This window comes from Ornithorhynchus anatinus, chromosome 11, assembly GCF_004115215.2.
Source record: "Ornithorhynchus anatinus isolate Pmale09 chromosome 11, mOrnAna1.pri.v4, whole genome shotgun sequence".
Lineage (NCBI taxonomy): Eukaryota > Metazoa > Chordata > Mammalia > Monotremata > Ornithorhynchidae > Ornithorhynchus > Ornithorhynchus anatinus.
This window is the reverse complement of record NC_041738.1, coordinates 53,432,468-53,450,382: the sequence shown is the minus strand read 5'-3', so window position 1 is coordinate 53,450,382 and position 17,915 is coordinate 53,432,468.

Sequence of the window (17,915 nt, the reverse complement as noted above, 5' to 3'; positions counted from 1 at the left end):
GGATGGAGCCAGGTGGAATTCCTTCTGCTTTCCCAATCCTCTCCATGGCCAGTGGCCAGAGGTGCCCGGAGCCGTACCGTCCCCGTCTGGTGGTGTCCCCTCCGACCGGCCGGGGTCTTCCCCGTCAAGGTGGTTCAGACCTTTTATCCATCTCATGACCCGCTGGTGAGGAGGGCACTGAGCATCTCCACGGCTTTGCCGTGGTTGCTTCGGGAAGAGAGGCTGGTGGAAGTAGATCAATCCTGGGTTGGGTGGGAGTGTACAGAGAAGCAGCATGGTATAGTGGATAGAGCAGGGGCCTGGGAGTCACCAGGACCTGGGTTCAAATTCTGGCTCTGCCACTTGTCTGCTGTGTGACCTTGTGCAAGTCACATCACTTCTCTGTACCTCAGTTACCTCATCTCTAAAACGGGGATTGAGACTGTGAGCCCCACGCGGGACAGGGACTGTGTCCAACTCGATTTGCTTATATCCATCCCAGCCCTTAGTACGGGGCCTGGTACGTAGTAAGCGCTTAACAAATACCAAAATTATTGGTTTTAGTGCCCACCAGCGGGCGAGGGACAGAGAGAGACACCTGCCCATCCTGCGGGATCGCTGCGTCTTTCTGAGCTCTTGCTATCGGAAACCACCTCCGTGTCACCTTCGCCATCCCACCCCGCGGGCAAGGCCTTGCGGCAGGCAGGTGCCCTGGGTGGCAGGGAGAGGCAGCTGGTACAGGAACAAACACCATCTGTCTCTTTTGGTGTCACAGCTGGAAGCTGGGGGTGGGGATGATCCATCAGAGGATTTAAAGAGCCTGGCTTAGAGGTGGCGCCGCCAGCGCCCGGGGATGCCCGGTGCTGGGCGCCCAGGATGACACGGGACCCGGGAATCCAGATTCTCATCTCACATGCTGAGCTGTGAGACAGTACCCGAAGGTCATTGTTATTAGAATGTGCGTGAGTGTATTACAGTAATATTAACCTCACACTCCACAGACAATCCCCGCCTCGAGGACCTACTGCCCCCGTCTCTAGCCCCATTATATCCAGAGGGAGAAACTGAGGCTCAGAGGAGCAGTGTGGCCTAGTAGAACACGGATCTGGGAATCAGAGGACTTGAGTTCTATTCCCCGCTCTGCCGCATTCCTGCTCTGTGACCTTGGGCAAGTCACTTAATTATTTGTTAATCTATTTATTTATTTACATTAATGTCTGTCTCCCCCCCAGACTGTGAGCTCATTGTGGGCAGGAATGTGTCTGTAGTTATATTGATTTCTCCCAAGTGTTTAGTACAGTGCTTTGCACACCGTAAGGCTCAATAAATATGATTGAATGAATGAATGATCCTAACTTCTCTGGGCCTCAGTTCCCTCATCTGAAAAATGGGGATTCAATACCTGTTCTCCCTCTGACTTAGACTGAGCCCCATGTGGATTTGATGATCTTGTATCTTCCCTAATGCTTAGTATTGTGCTTGGCACCTAGTAGGTGCTTAACGAATACAGCAATAAAACTGAGGATCCATTCCCATTCCCAGACTTCCTATCATCTGTCCTGCATTCTTTGGTCTCCAACCTGCCCTGTGCCAAGCCCTCTTCCTTCCCTCTTTTAAGATGGTCCCAGATGGGCAGTAGGTGGGCAGGAAAGGTGAGTAGGGAACAGACTGACCTTGCTGGGATCCAGGTGCCCCGGGGGAAAGCCATCCACTGCCATCCTCGGCCGGGACTTCCGCTCCTGTCCCGCTCTGCCCAGAGACCAGCTGGGCCAGGAGCCTGAGCTGCTTGGGAAGCGATGGCAACTCCTGGCCTGGCAGGCAGGCGGGGAGCCAGGGGGAGGGAGAGAGGGCTGCTTCCTCAGCCTGGAATGGAAATGGAGTGGCCTCGTTTAGATTAATTAATTTGCAGCTTTTCCGCCTCTCCGGCCCATCTTTTATTCATCGGCAGACTCACTCTGCCTTCCCGAGATGTTGGCATCAATATTTCATGGAATTTCTGCCTGCCAGAGGCCTGCTTCCTCTGCTTTCTTCCCTCTTCCCACTTCCCTCCACCATCTGCCCCTTGTGAGGGCGGTGCCCTCTTGGCGGGGTGGGGAACACCCTTCTCATTTTCCTCCCTCTATCCCACCTGCAAACAATGGGCAAGATTCATTCCTTCATTCGATCGTATTTACTGAGGCTTACTATGTGCAACGCACTGTACTCAGCGTTTGGGAGAGAAGAACAGCAAGCAGACACATTCCCTGTCCCCAAGGAGCTCGTTCTATCTCAGGGAATCTCCCTCCAAGAGACCTTCCCTAAATCCCTCTTTCCTCTTCTCCCACTCCCTTCTGCATCTCCCTGACTTGCTTCCTTTATTCATCCCTCGTCCAAGCCCCTCGGTACTTAAGTCCATGCCTGCAATTTATTTATATTAATGTCCATCTCCCCCTCTAGACTGTAAGTTCAATGTGGGCGGGGAATATGTCTGTTTATTTTTATATTGTACTCTCCCAAGCGCTTAGTACAGTGCTCTGTATATAGTAAATGCTCAATAAATACAATTGATTGACTGGTTAGCCCTAAACAAGGCCGAAAGGTAACTGCCAAAATGGTACTGTCTGGCATCAGAGGGTCTGGGTGGGGCACTGGGCTGGGCTTCTGATTAGTCAGTCAATTCATTTATTGAGAGCTTACCATCTGCCGAGCACTGTACTAAGGGCTTGGGAGCCAGAGGTCATGGGTTCTAATCCCGTCTCCATCACTTGTCAGCTATGTGACTTGGGCAAGACATTTAACTTCTCTGCGCCTCAGTTACCTCATCTGGAAAATGGGGATTAAGACTATGAGCCCCACGTGGGACAACCTGATTACCTTGTATCTCCCCCAGTGCTTAGAACAGTGCTTGGCATGGTGTAAGCGCTTAACAAATACCATTATTATTATAAACACATTCCCTGACCACAGCACACTCTCAGTCTAGAGGGGGAGATGCACATTAATATAAATAAATAAATTACAGATATATGGGGGAGATGAATCAAGGGAGCAAGGCAAGGTGACGCAGAAGGGAGTGAGAGAAAAGGAAAGGGGGGCTTAGTCAGGGAAGGCCTCTTGGAGGAGATACGACTTCAGTAAGGCTTTGAAGGAGAGTAATAATTGACTATTGGATAATCTGGTCTGTCCCACTACACAGTGGATTGTCCTGAAAGACTGACTGCCAGATTGAAAGACTGCAGGCAATGTGGCCTGGTGGAAAGAGAACAGGAATGGAAATCAGGAGACCTGGATTGTAAATCCAGTTCTGCCCATTGGACAAGTCAGTTGATCTCTCTGGGCCTCAGAGATCTATACTGTAGATACCTCGATGCTTAATCAGCACTTGAATCATAGTAAGCACTTAACAATTACAATTGATCAATCAGTTGTATTTATTAAGTATCGACTGCCTGTCATCGGGCAGGGATTGTCTCTATCTGTTGCTGTTCTGTACATTCCAAGCGCTTAGTACAGTGCTCTGCACATAGAAAGTGCTCAATAAATACTATTGATTGAATGAATTAATGACTGTGAGCAGAGCACTGTTTTAAGCCCTGGGGAGAGCACAATATGACAGAATTGGTAGGCACATTCCCTGCTGTCAAGGAGCTTACAGTCCAGAGCCTAATAATCACAATTATTATTATTTTAACCTTTTTTAATGGTATTTGTTAAGCGCTTACTGTGTGCCAGGCACTATACAAAGCACTGGGGTAGGTAGAAGTTAATCAGTCCCTGTCCCACACAGGGCTCCCAGTCTTAATCCCCATTTTCCAGATGAGGTAACTGAGGCCCAGAGAAGTGAAGTGACTCACCCAAGGTCACACAGCAGACAAGTGGTGGAGCTGGGATTAGAACCCAGGTCCTTCTGACTCCCAGGCTCATACACTATCCACCAGACCATGCTGCTTCTCTAACCTTGTGTCAACCCTAGAGCTTAGCACCTAGTAAATGACTAATACGTATCAGAATTATTCAGATACCTCAGGCTGAGGGAGAAAGATGTAGGGTTTTTTTTTTGGTATTTGTTAAGCACTTACTGTGTGCCAAGCACTGTTCTAAGCACTGGGGCTCACAGTCTTAATCCCCATTTTGCAGATGAGGTAACTGAGGCATGGAGAAGTTAAGTGACTGGCCCGAAGTCACACAGCTGACAGGTGGCGGAGCCAGGACTAGAACCCATGACCTCTACTCTCAAGCCCATGCTCTTTCCACTAAGCCACGCTGCTTCTCGGTAGGTGTTCACTATGTTTCACTTTTTCCCTGAAAGGGAGCACCATAGATGCTTCTCTGTGCCCAACCAAGAAAGGAGGATCTGTCAGCCTTTCTGTGAGTCATTGGCTTTCAGTGGCGCTGGCTGTTCATTCACTGATTCATTCAATTGTATTTACTGAGTGCTTACTGTGTGCAAAGCACTAAGCGATTGGGAGAGTACAATAAAACACCAGACATATTCCCTGCCCACAACAGGGAGAGACAGACATTAATATAAGTAAATTACAACCCACCTGGACCCAATGCCCGGCTCTGGCTCCACAGTTTCAGAGGAATCCAAATTTAGAGCAGTCTCTGGCTCCTCCATCTTCATCCAATCCCCTTGGGGTCATCATCATCATCATCAATAGTTTTTATTGAGCACTTAGTATGTGCAGAGCATTGTACTAAGCACTTGGGGGAGTACAACAGAGTTGGTAAACAGGTTCCCTGCCCACAGGGAGCTTATAGTCTTGTTGTCGAAGGGAAAACCCGGATCTGTGTTACCTTTTTTATGGTATTTTGTAAGTGCTTACTATGTGGTAGGCACTGTTCTAAGCACTGGGGCAGATATGAGCTAATCAGGTTGGACAAAGGCCCTGTCCTACACAGAGCTCAAAGTCTTAATATCCATTAGAGATAAGGTAACTGAGGCTCAGAGAAGTTAAGTGACTTGCTCAAGGTCACACAGAAGACAAGTGACAGAGCCAGGATTAGAACCTAGGTCCTTCTGACTCCCAGGCCTGTGCTGCTTCCTTGTGTTTGAGAGCTGGAGATTTTGGATTTGGGGAAATGCTAAGCTCTGGAATGAGCTGAGGCTTGGTGCCTCCATCCTTCTGAGACCCAACTCTGCTGAGGACTTCTGGTCTGCCTGGAGTCAGGGTGATGGACGAGATGACCCCTGACCTGGTCCCAACCAGGAAAGATGGTTCTTGCTTCCTGGTGGGAGAGACCAGTGGTGATTTTTAATTTCTCCGGGGAAACTCCTAAACAGTCCTCCGGTCTCCTACCCTGACCCCAGCCTACTCTTCTGATAGGACCCCTAAGACACAAGCAGCAAGAGGGATTCAGGTTAGATTGCCTTCGGGAAGACAGTCAGGGAACCCTGGAATGGAAGAGACCTCCATCTTCCTGAACTGGAGCAGGGGGATGGATGCAATGACCTCCATCGCCCCTCCCCATAGATCCCTGATCTCTCCCCTCCCCACCTTCCAGCTCTCCATCCTCCCCTTAGAGCGCACTGAATGAGAAGCCGACTTGGGAATCAATTGGCGGAAAAAGGTTCTCCAAACATTAGCCGGGGAAGGTAATTAAATTCCGATAAGGGAAGATTGAAGAGTGCGACAGGGTGGTCGAGGAGCCCGGCCGCCGGGCCGACCCGGGGCTGCCGAGCCAGAAAGTCACCCTCTGCACGCAGCCGAAGCTGGCGGCCGCACAAAGGAAATTGGAGCAGTCAAATATTTCCCTGTTCGCTGAGTCCCATTTACATGTTTATAATAGAGGCTCTTAAGCCCCTAATGAGAAGGCTGCTCATCGCAGGGAAGAGGATGATTAAAGCGGAGCCAGACGGGATCGTGGACAGGAACAAAAGCCCCTTAATTACTTCATAAGGATGGGGAAGTCCGGGGGAGGTGTGAGGGGGGACGACAGCCTTGTGCTCCCGGCTCTCCCACGATTCTTGCATTCATTCATTCACTCATTCAATCGTATTTATGAAGCGCTTACTGTGTGCAGAGCACTGTACTGAGCGCTTGGGGAAGTACAAGAACAAACGGTGACATTCCCTGCCCGCAACGAGCTCACTTGTCTAGAGGGGAGAGACAGACATCAATACAAATAAATAAGATGACAGATGTATACGTAAGTGCTGGGGGGCCGGGAGAGAGGACGGAGTAAGTCAAGGCGATGCAGAAAGGAGTGGGAGATGAGGAAAAGATTCTTAGGAGTCTTCGCAGTCCTGGCGCCCCAAAGTTGACTCTGCCTCTTGGTGCTGCCTTACCTGCCATCAGAACCCTAATTTTATTTATTTGTATGGTTGTCTGTCTCTCCCACCCCAGACTAAGCTCTTTGTAGGCAGGGAATGTGTCTGTTTATTGTTGTATTGTACTCTCCCAAGCACTCAATACAATGCTCTGCACACAGTAAGTGTTCAATAAATGCTACTGAATGAATGAACGAATGGAACCAAAGGGATGGTGGTCTTAAGGGCAGAAGACAGTATGGCTGAGCACGTGCATGGGTGGCATGTGCTCTCACCGGATTTGCCACAAACCTGCGCATCACTCTCGAAAACCTTCTGGAGGCTCCTGCTTGACCTGCGGTTTGGAAATGGGGAGGTTTGGTCCCTCCCATTCTCTAGGGGTGGCCCCTCAGAGGGAGAGGCAGGAGCCTAACTTGAGGTGGGATGGAGAAGCAGCTTGGCTCAATGGAAAGAGCATGGGCTTGGGAGTTTGAGGTCATGGGTTTTAATCCCAGCTCTGTCGTTTGTCAGCTGTGTGACTGCGGGCAAGTTGCTCAACTTCTTTGGGCCTCATTTACCTCATATGTAAAATGGGGATTAAGACTATGAGCCCCATGTGGGACAACCTGATTACCTTGTATTCCCCCCCCAGTGCTTAGAACAGTGCTTGGCACATAGTAAGCACTTAACAAATACCACAGTATTATTGTTATTATTATGTTGCAGCCTGAGGCCTGCTAGCATTGTTGGGGTCAGTCGGGAGAAGTGGCTGCCTGATTACTAATTTTTAAAATGGTATTTGTTAAGAATGGTAGTCGTTAAGCACTTACTATGTGCCAAGCACTGTTCTAAGCACTGGAGTAGATACAAGGTAGTCAGGTTGGACACAGTCCCTGCTCACATGGGGTTCACACTCTTAATCCCCATTTTTCAGATGAGGTAACTGAGGCCCAGAAAAGTGAACCGACTTGCCCAAGATCACACAGCAGACATGGGGCAGGGCTGGGATTAGAACCCAAGTCCTTCTGACTCCCAGGCCAGTGCTCTATCCACAAAGCTGCTTCCCACACTGCTTGTTTGGTGCCGTTGTGCTAAGCGCTTAGTACAGTGCTCCGCACACAGTAAGCACTCAATAGATATGATTGATAGACTGATTGATTTGGTCCCCCCTTCTAGACTGTAAGCCTGTTGTGGGCAGGGATTTTCTCTCTTTATTGCTGAATTCTACTTTCCAGGTGCTTAGTACAGTGCTCTGCACACTGTAAACGTTCAATAAATACAATTGCATGAATGAATGATTGAGCTCTCTGCAGGTTCCTATCCTCCCTCCCAAGATCATCTGGGGCAGCCTTCCCGGGAAGACGACCTCAGTGCTTCAGAACTGGCAGGGGTCCGGTGGCCGGGGGAAGGCCGGGGGAAGGGAGTCTCAGCCGTGATCTCCCCTCCATCTGTGACAGCACGGCAGTTGAAGTGATGCATTACATCCTGATTAGCTCCGCCAAGCTCACTTGTAACCTTTTCATTAGGAAATTATGTTTAATAGAAATCGTTCTGACACCTCTCAGTGGCATTCTATTACCGCCACAGTGGGGAGTGGTGGCGGGGAGAAAGGCTTGGGACCGGCAGGCTGGGAGAGTTTCTTTTGCAGGGGAGGTTTGGGACTCTTTGGCAGGTGGAGGGGCAGGGCTACATGTGGGTGAAGCCTCTACCAGCGATAGGGTTGGGGAGTTGGAGCCGGGGCTGCCTAGTGGGGGTTCTTGAACAGATGTGGCTAATAATAATAATAATGATGATAATAATGACTGTGGTATTTGTTAAGTGCTTACTATGTGCCAGGCACTGTACTAAGTGCTGGGGTAGATACAAGGATTTCAGTTTGGACACAATCCCTGTCCTGCATGGGGCTCACAGTCTAAATGCCCACTTTACAGATAAGGTAACTGAGGCACAGAGACGTGAAGTGACCTGTCCAAGGTCACACAACCAGACTAGCGGCAGACACTGGGATTAGAAACCGGGTCCTTTTGACACCCAGGTCTGCGCTTTATCCACTAGGCCATGTTGCTTCTCTAAGTAGCAGCGTGACCTAGTGGAAAGAGCAGAGGCCTGAGTGTCAGAGGACCTGGGTTCTAATCCTGTATGAGCTAGGGCAAATAATAATGTTGGTATTTGTTAAGCGCTTACTATGTGCAGAGCACTGTTCTGCTGGGGTAGACACAGGGGAATCAGGTTGTCCCACGTGGGGGTCACAGTCTTAATCCCCATTTTACAGATGAGGGAACTGAGGCACAGAGAAGTTAAGTGACTTGCCCACAGTCACACAGCTGACAAGTGGCAGAGCTGGGATTCGAACTCATGAGCCCTGACTCCAAAGCCCGTGCTCTTTCCACTGAGCCACGCTGGCAAATCACTTCACTGGGCCTCAGTTCCCTCATCTGCCAAGTGGGGATTCAGTACCTGTTATCTCGCCTGTTTCGATTGCGAGCTCAATGTGAGTCCTAATAATCTTGTATTTACCCCAGCGCTGAGTACAGTGCTTGGTACATAGTAAGTGCTCAATAAATATAACAATTATTATTATTATTACTATTATTAGAGGTGGGTGGGGGAGGGGTCATGGCAGGACTGGAGTTGGGGAAAGAGGTGGGTGGGACAAATTTGGTGGGGGAGGGGGCAGTAATTCCTAGGGCAGAGCTGCCAAGATGGGGAGGGGACAAAGAAGGAGTCCCAAGTCTCTAGAGATGCGGGGGCTTTTGTGGGGGGTCATTTGGTTTATTCCCCTGCCTCCAAACAGAATGCTGCTGTCCCCTTTCTCAGACTCTGAAGACATTTTGGGAAGCAGAGTCACCTGGACTCCCACCTCTCTCATTCAGTTCTTAATATCTAACCACCTCCACCTCCCCTGCTTCCGGTGCTTTTCTTTTCCCTAATAAGCACCTCTCATTCCGTGCTCCCTAGCCTGAAGCCGCACTTTGCCGGGGGGGTGGTGGGGGGGGCGGGTGTTGAAGGAGAGTAGGGCTGGAGGACTTGCGATGCTCTAGAGGGGGAAACTGAGGCCTGAGAGGCAGTCTCAATCTATTATCTTTGCTCTAAGCTGGAGGTGGAATCGTGGAGGCCTGCAGGAGGTGGCATGGCATTGCCCTGAGACAGATCATGAGGCCCCTCTGCGATTCTGCCGATTTGATAGCCATGAAAGTCCCCTTCCCTCCTACCCCACCCCCAAATTAGCAAACACTAATCTCTCTCCTCCATTATCTCTTCGTGGTGTAATTGTGCGGGAAAAAAAATATATATTAAAATGCAAAACCCTCGAGATGTTCTTTTTTATGTTCAATCCTATCCCCGCTCTATCTCCCTTTTAATTTTACAAGGGTTTCTCCCTCCCCTTTTAGGAAAGGGAGAGCTGGGCTCGCCAAAAAACGTTTCAGCCCCTCTATAAATCTCCAAAATGAATCCTTAAAATCGAGGCAAAAACCACCTTCTCCCACCTTTAATTTCCCTGCTATGAAGTGTAGTGAAAAAGCCTGATGATTTTTAATTCTCCCCTTTAATAATTCAGTGGCAGAGTGATTTAGGACTCGGAATCCTAATTACCATTCCTCTTCTATGGGAAATGGGGTTTTAATTCCCCCGCCTAGCCTCACAGCACTTATGTACATTTCTGTAATTTACTCTCTCTCTAGACTGTAAGCTCATTGTGGGCAGGGAATGTGTCTGTTATACTGTCATATTGTATCTCCCAAGTGCTTAGTACAGTGCTCTGCACACAGTAAGTGCTCAATAAATATGATTGATTACAAGAAGGGAGAGACTGCCTAGAGGGGCACCTCTGATTGACTCATGCCCCCACTGATCCCTCCTCAATAGCCCTTCTCAGGGTTTTGGAGGAAGGGAATGCTTTCTCTTGTCCAGCCTCAGATTTAGGGGACGGCTGCTTAGGGCAGAGGGTGCTGAAATAATATTAATAATAATAATAATAATATTTATTAAGCACTTATTATATGCCAGACACTGTACTAAGCACTGAGGTAGATACAAGAAAATCAGATTGGACACAGTCCCTGTCCCACATGGAGCCTACAGTCTTAATCCCCATTTTAGAGATGAGGTAACTGAGGCCCAGAGAAATGAAGTGATTTGACCAAGGTCAAACAGCAGACAAGTGGCAGAGCTGAGATTAGAACCCAGGTCCTTCTGACTCCCAGGCCCGTGCTCTATCCTTTAGGCCACGCTGCTTCTCTGAAGTCTGCCACTCTTTCAGGGCTCAGGAAGGGGGAAGGGGACTGCAGCCCTGGGTTCCCAGCTGTGGGGGCAAAGCCGTGGCTTTCTCACATAGCTGTTGGAGCAGAATTCCCAGAGTTGGATTTTTCTATGGTATTTGTTAAGTGCTATGGGTCAAGCACTGTTCTAAGCACTGGGGTAGATGCAAACGAATTAGGTTGGACACAATCCCTGTCCCGCACGGGGCTCACAGTCTAGGTAGGAGGGAAAACAGGACAACTGAGGTGCAGAGAAGGGGCTAGTCAGGGAAGACTTCCCGGAGGAGGTCTGCAGGGTTGGGAGGACCGTGGCTTGGCCTAATGAAGCAGGTGTGGAAGGTTCTAGCGCAGAGGACGGATGGGGAAGGGTTTAGCTTGGGCAGACTGGGGTGATGGGGAGCATAGCTGAGGTGGCTGCTAATGATAATTATGGTATTTGTTAAACATTTATTCATTCAATTGTATTTACTGAGCGCTTACTATGTGCAGAGCAATGTACTACACTTGGGAGAGTACAAAACAATGATAAACAGACATTCTCTGCCCTCAGTGAATTTACAGAGGCCAAGCACTCCAATCATTGCTGAGGTAAATGTAAGATAATCAGATGTGAACCAGTTCCAGCTCCTGACCCATATGGAGCTCCTAGTCTAAGGAGGAGGGAGAACAGGTACTGATTCCCCATTTTATAGGTGAGAAAATTGAGGCCTAGAGGTGTTAAGGGGCTTGTCCAAGGTCACCACGAAGGAAAATGGCAGGGCTGGGTGTTTTTTTTTTTTAAAGGTATTTGTTAAGCACTTACTATGTACGAAGTACTGTACTAAGCATTGATGAAGATACGAGCTAATCAGGTTGAACAAAGCCCATGTCCCACATGGGACTCGTGGTCTTAATCCCCGCCTTATAGATGAGGGAACTGAGGCACCGAGAAGTTAAGTGACCAGGGTCACAGAGCAGACAAGTGGTGGAGCTGGGATTAGAACCCAGGTCCTCTGACTCCCACAGCCATGCTTTTCCTACTAGGCCACGTTGTGTCTCGCTGGTCTTTCTGCTGGGCTCTTTTCTTACCTGCATCTTTCCTACCCCCTCCACTGGCCTGTCTGTCCATCCAGATCAGGGGTGGAAGCTTCTCTGGATGGAGCTGGGATTAGAACTCTGGTCTCCTGAACTCCCAGCCCGGGGGTTCCTTGCTTTAGTCCAAACAGCTCCTCGGGGGAGTGGACTGGGGAAAGGCTCGAACCCACTCCATAGTGGATAGAGAAGGTCATGAGTTCTAATCCCGGCTCCTCTACTTGTCTGTTGTGTGACCTTGGGCTAGTCACATCACGTCTCTGTGCCTCAGTTGCTTCATCTATAAAATGAGGATTGAGACTGGGAGCCCTATGTGGGACAGTGACTGTGTCCAACCAGATTTGCTTGTAACCACCCCAGCACTTAGTACACTGACCAGCACACGGTATTCACTTAAAAAACACCACAATTATTATTATTACCTTTAATTGGCCGCTGAGGCCTGGGATCCAGAGCTTGACTGGCAGTGGCCGGCTGAGGGGAGTGACCGAAATAGCTCTGGCCCTCTGCGGGTCAGGTGGGCTGGATAGGGAGTGGGGGAGGCGGAGAGGGGCGGCGAGCCCTCTTTAGGGGCTGACGGATGGGCGGCCCGGTCTGCCGAGCCATTAGCTCCTCGGCCCGGGAGATTTCTCTCCGCTGTCAAATGGTCCTGCCCAGGGGCCGTGAAATTGATTTCAGGCGGCTGGTTGGGCTGTCAGCTTCCTCAGCCTGTGGTCAGCGGGGTCAGGGAGGGGACTGGGGAAGAGGCAGGTTAGCTGCAATGAGGGCTCCCTGTTCCCCACCCTGGATTTATTACAGGTGGAGGGGGGAGCCCCCAGTTGTTTCAGGGAATATGTCTAACAACTCTGGCAAAATCAGGGGCCTGGGAGTCAGAAGGACCTGAGTTCTCATTCCGGCTCTGCCACAAGTTTGCTGTGTGCCCATGGGCAAGTCACTTCACTTCTCTAGGCCTCACTTACGTCACCTATAAAGTGGGGATTAAGAGTGTGAGCCTCCTGTGGGACAGGGACTGTGTTCAACCTGATAAACTTTATCTACACTAATAACAACAATAATATGGTGTTTGTTATGTGCTTAACTATGTGCCAAGCACTGTACTAAGCACTGGGGTGGATACAAGCAAATCGGGTTGGACACAGTCCCTGTCCCATGTTGGCATATAGAAATTAATGACTTGCCCAAGGTCACACAGCAGGTTTGGCAGAACTGGGATTAAAATTTAGATCCTCTGACTCCCAGGCCCGTGCTCTTTCCACCAGGCCTGTTCACCTTCCTACTTGGACTGTGAGCTCCATGTGGACAGGGATCTGATTATCTTGAATCTAGACCAGTGCTTAAAACAGTGCTTGACACGTAGGAAGCACTTAACAAAGAGCACGGGCCTGGGAGGCAGAGGATGTGGGTTCTAATTCCGGCTCTGCTATATGTCCAGCGTGTGATCTTCGGAAAGTCACTTCACTTCTCTGTGCCTCAGTTACCTCATCTGTAAAATGGGGATTAAGACTGTGAGCCCCATGTGGGACAACCTGATTACGCTGTATCTACTCCAGTGCTTAGAACAGTGCTTGGCACATAGTAAGGGCTTAATAAATTCCAAAATAATAATAATAATAATAAGGAGAATGAGGGCTTAGGGGAAATTCCACCCAAAGAGATGGGACTTAGAAGCTGAGTGCCAACATGGCTGAAGGAACACAGCAACCAAGACCACACTCACCCAAGACAGGCTGACTGAAAAACTATTTCCTGCTTCTCCTGACACCAGCTTCACAGTGAGAAAAGGGCAGTGGCCTCGGAGGTCCGGAGTCATTTACTGGGGCTGAGGGCCTGGTTGGACTGGAAACGAGAATTATTTTAATTTAGTTTCATGTCTGCCTCCCCCTTTATGCTCCTGATGGGCAGGGAATGTTTCTGCCACCTCTTGTATTGTCCTCTCTCAAGGTGTTCTGCACAAAGTAAGCACTCAATGAATACCACAGACTGATGGATGGATTGATCAGTCGAACCCCAACTCAGTTTGGAGCTGGTCTTTGAGGAAAGGGAGGAAGGCAGAGGGAGAAGCCATAGTTTTTGCCCTCAAGAGCAGTTTGATATAAGGGTAAGGAGAGGCACACTTAGACACACCAAGCACCACATACACAAAGCATGAACTTGAACTTTTATCGTGATTATGTTGTCTTATTTTTGTCCGTCTCCCCCGATTAGACCATAAGCCCATCACTGGGCAGGGATTGCCTGTATCTGTGGTCGAATTGTACATTCCAAGCACTCAGTACAGTGCTGTGCACATAGTAAGCGCTCAATAAATACTCCTGAATGAATGAACAAATATTTAGCAACATAAATAATATGTTAAACTCCTTACCACCAGCTTTAAAGCACTCAGTCACCTTGCCCCTTCCTACCTTACCTCACTCCTCTCCCACTACAACCCAGCCCGCACACTTCTCTCCTTTAATGCTAACCTTCTCACTGTACCTCGATCTCATCTATCTCGCTGCCGACCTCTCGCTCACGTCCTGCCGCTGACCTGGAATACCCTCCCTCTTCATATCCGACAATGACTCTCCCCTCTTTCGAAGCCTAATCGAAGGTGCATCTCTTCCAAGGGGCCTTCCCTGTCTAAGCCCTCCTTTCCTCTTCTCCCAACCCTGATTTACTCCCTTTATTCACCCCCCTTCCCAGCCCCAAAGCACATTACAAATCTGCAATTTATTTATATTCCCGTCCATCTCCGCCTCTAGATCTTAAGCAGATGGGGAGCAGGGAATGTGCCTATCAACTCTGCTGTATTGTACTCTCCCAAGCGCTTGGTACAGTGCTCTGCACAGAGTAAGTGCCCAATAAATATGATTGATTGATATCTGAGGACAGAAAGGACAGAAACAGATGAACATCTTGTTTCCTGGGATAACTGCGAGTGCTAATGGGGCTGGAGTGTTTGAAGCCAGATGGGCATCCCCGGCTTCAGACATTTGGCCACCCTGAGGCAGGAAAAGGCTGCTGCCGCCTCCTGTCCTCGTGACATTATTTGCCATATTTCGCTGCAGTCCTTTTGAAGGCCTTTTCTCCAGTACTGCTCTTTGATGTCTGAGACCGCCCCACAGATGCCCCAATTGCTGCCCCACAGCTGCCTATGGCCGCCCCACAGTTGTCCCCATGGCCGCCCCACAGATGCCCCATGGCCACATCACAGCTGCCCCCAACGGTTGCCCCACAGCTGCCTCCATGAATGCATCACTTCCATCCTATGAAACACACCACTCTGTTGCCACCATCTTAGAGCAGTCAGAGGGAAAATATAGCCCTTGCCTCCTCCATCTCTGCGAGAGGCAGAGGGACAAAATTTTCTCCCCCACCGTCTTTGTGAGGGGCAGAGGGACTCATAATCCTTGCCTCCGCTATCCTTGGGTGGGGCCCTTCCCCCATCCCCTCCGGGCCTGGGCTTTGAGGCGATCGCTTACCTCAGATGGTGTCTGAAGCCAGCTCTGCAGTTGAGATCAGTTTGGGAAGGCTTCCAGGAGAAGGTGAGTTGTAAGCAGACTTTGAAGGAAGAAGAGGCAGGATTGGGGGAAGAGGAAAATGTGCATTCCAGGTGTGTGGGGGGGGGGGGTATGAAGCATTGCGGCCTAGTGGAAAGAGCATAGGCCTGGGATTTAGAGGACTTGGGTTCTAATCCCGGTTCCACCCCTTGTTTGTCGTGGGACTTCGAAAGAGTCACTTTACTTCTCCATGTCTCAGTTACCCCATCTATAAAATGGGGATTAACAGTGTGAGCCCCATGTGGGACAGGGACTGTGTCCACCCTGATTGTCCTGGCTAGAGAAGCAGCCTGGCTCAGTGGAAAGAGCCCGGGCTTTGGAGTCAGGGGTCATGAGTTCGAATCCCAGCTCCGCCACTTGTCAGCTGTGTGACTGTGGGCAAGTCACTTCACTTCTCTGTGCCTCAGTTACCTCATCTGTAAAATGGGGATTAACTGTGAGCCTCACGTGGGACAACCTGATTACCCTGTATCTCCCCCAGCGCTTAGAACAGTGCTCGGCACATAGTAAGCGCTTAACAAATACCAACATTATTATTGTCTTGTATCTATCCCAGTGTTTAGTTCAGTGCCTGGTACATACTAAGCTCTCTAAGAAATACTATTTTAAAAAACATATATGCAACAGGTCAGAGGTGGGAGAGTAGTAGGAGGAAGGCAATGATCAGGGTGGTTTTTTTGAGTCTAGGCTTTGGAGAGGGGAAGGGGCCACTAGGTAAGGAGAATAGACTGATGGAGGAGACCTCTGCTGGCTCCCTCTGAGCTTTCTTCCTCTTTCCCACTGAACCCCAGTTCTTTTCCTTATTCATTCTTCATTCATTCAATCATATTTATTAAATGCTTACTGTGTGCAGAGCACGGTACTAAGCTCATGGGAGAGTAGTGAAGCAGCATGGTGTAATGGATAGAACACAGGCCTGGGAGTCAGGTGGTCATGGGTTCTAATCCTGGCTCCACCACTTGTCTTCCCATTCTCTCCTAGACCCCCTCCAATCTGGCTTCCGTCCCCTCCACTCTACCGAGACTGCTCTCTCTAAGGTCACCCATGACCTCCTTCTTGCCAAATCCAATGGCTCCTACTCCATTCTGATCCTCCTTGACCTCTCTGCTGCCTTTGACACTGTCGACCATCCCCTCCTCCTCCATACCTTATCTCACCTTGGCTTCACGGACTCTGTCCTCTCCTGGTTCTCCTCTCACCTCTGTGGCCGGTCATTCTCGGTCTCCTTCGCTGGCCCCTCCTCCCCCTCCCATCCTTTAACTGTCGGAGTTCCTCAAGGGTCAGTTCTCGGCCCTCTTCTGTTCTCCATTTACACTCACTCCCTCGGTGAACTCATTTGCTCTCACGGCTTCGACTACCATCTCTACGCAGATGACATGCAGATCTACATCTCCGCCCCTGTCCTCTCCCCCTCCCTTCGGGCTCGCATCTCCTCCCGCCTCCGGGACGTCTCCACCTGGATGTCGGCCCGCCACCTAAAACTCAACATGAGCAAGACTGAGCTCCTCATCTTCCCTCCCAAACCGGGTCCTCTCCCAGACTTCTCTATCACCGTGGATGGCACGACCATCCTTCCCGTCTCTCGGGCCCGCAATCTCGGTGTCATCCTTGACTCGTCTCTCTCGTTCATCCCACACATCCTATCCGTTACCAAGACCTGCCGGTTTCACCTCTACAATATCGCCAAGATCCGCCCTTTCCTCTCCACCCAAAGGGCTACCTTACTGCTACGGGCTCTCGTTATATCTGGCTAGACTACTGTGTCAGCCTTCTCTCTGACCTCCCTTCCTCCTCTCTCGCCCCGCTCCGGTCTATTCTTCACTCTGCTGCCCGGCTCATCTTCCTGCAGAAATGATCTGGGCATGTCACTCCCCTTCTTAAACAACTCCAGTGGTTGCCTATCGACTTCCGCTCCAAACAAAAACTCCTCACTCTAGGCTTCGAGGCTCTCCATCACCTCGCCCCTTCCTACCTCTCCTCCCTTCTCTCTTTCTACCGCCCACCCCGAACGCTCCGCTCCTCTGCCGCCCACCTCCTCGCCATCCCTCGGTCTTGCCTATCCCGCCGTCGACCCCCGGGCCACGTCCTCCCGCGGTCCTGGAACGCCCTCCCTCCTCACCTCCGCCAAACTGATTCCCTTCCCCTCTTCAAAACCCTACTTAAAACTCACCTCCTCCAAGAAGCCTTCCCAGACTGAGCTCCTCTTCTCCCTCTACTCCCTCTGCCACCCCCCCTTCACCTCTCCGCAGCTAAACCCTCTTTTCCCCCTTTCCCTCTGCTCCTCCACCTCTCCCTTCCCATCCCCACAGCACTGTACTCGTCCGCTCAACTGTATATATTTCCATTACCCTATTTATTTTGTTAATGAATTGTACATCGCCTTGATTCTATTTAGTTGCCATTGTTTTTACGAGATGTTCTTCCCCTCGACTCTATTTATCGCCATCGTTCTCGTCTGTCCGTCTCCCCCAATTAGACCGTAAGCCCGTCAAACGGCAGGGACCGTCTCTATCTGTTGCCGACTTGTTCATTCCAAGCGCTTAGTACAGTGCTCTGCACATAGTAAGCGCTCAATAAATACTATTGAATGAATGAATGAATGAATTCTGTGTGACCTTGGGCAAATCGCTTCACTTCTCTGTGCCTCATTTACCTCATCTCTAAAATGGGGATTTGAGACTATGAGCCCCAGGAGGGACTGGGACGGTGTCCAACCTGATTTGTTTGGATCCACCACAGAGCTTAATAAAGTGCCTGGCACATAGCAAGTGCATAACAAATACCACAACAATTATTACTATAATTGTTACAACACTCATCTGGGGGAAACTG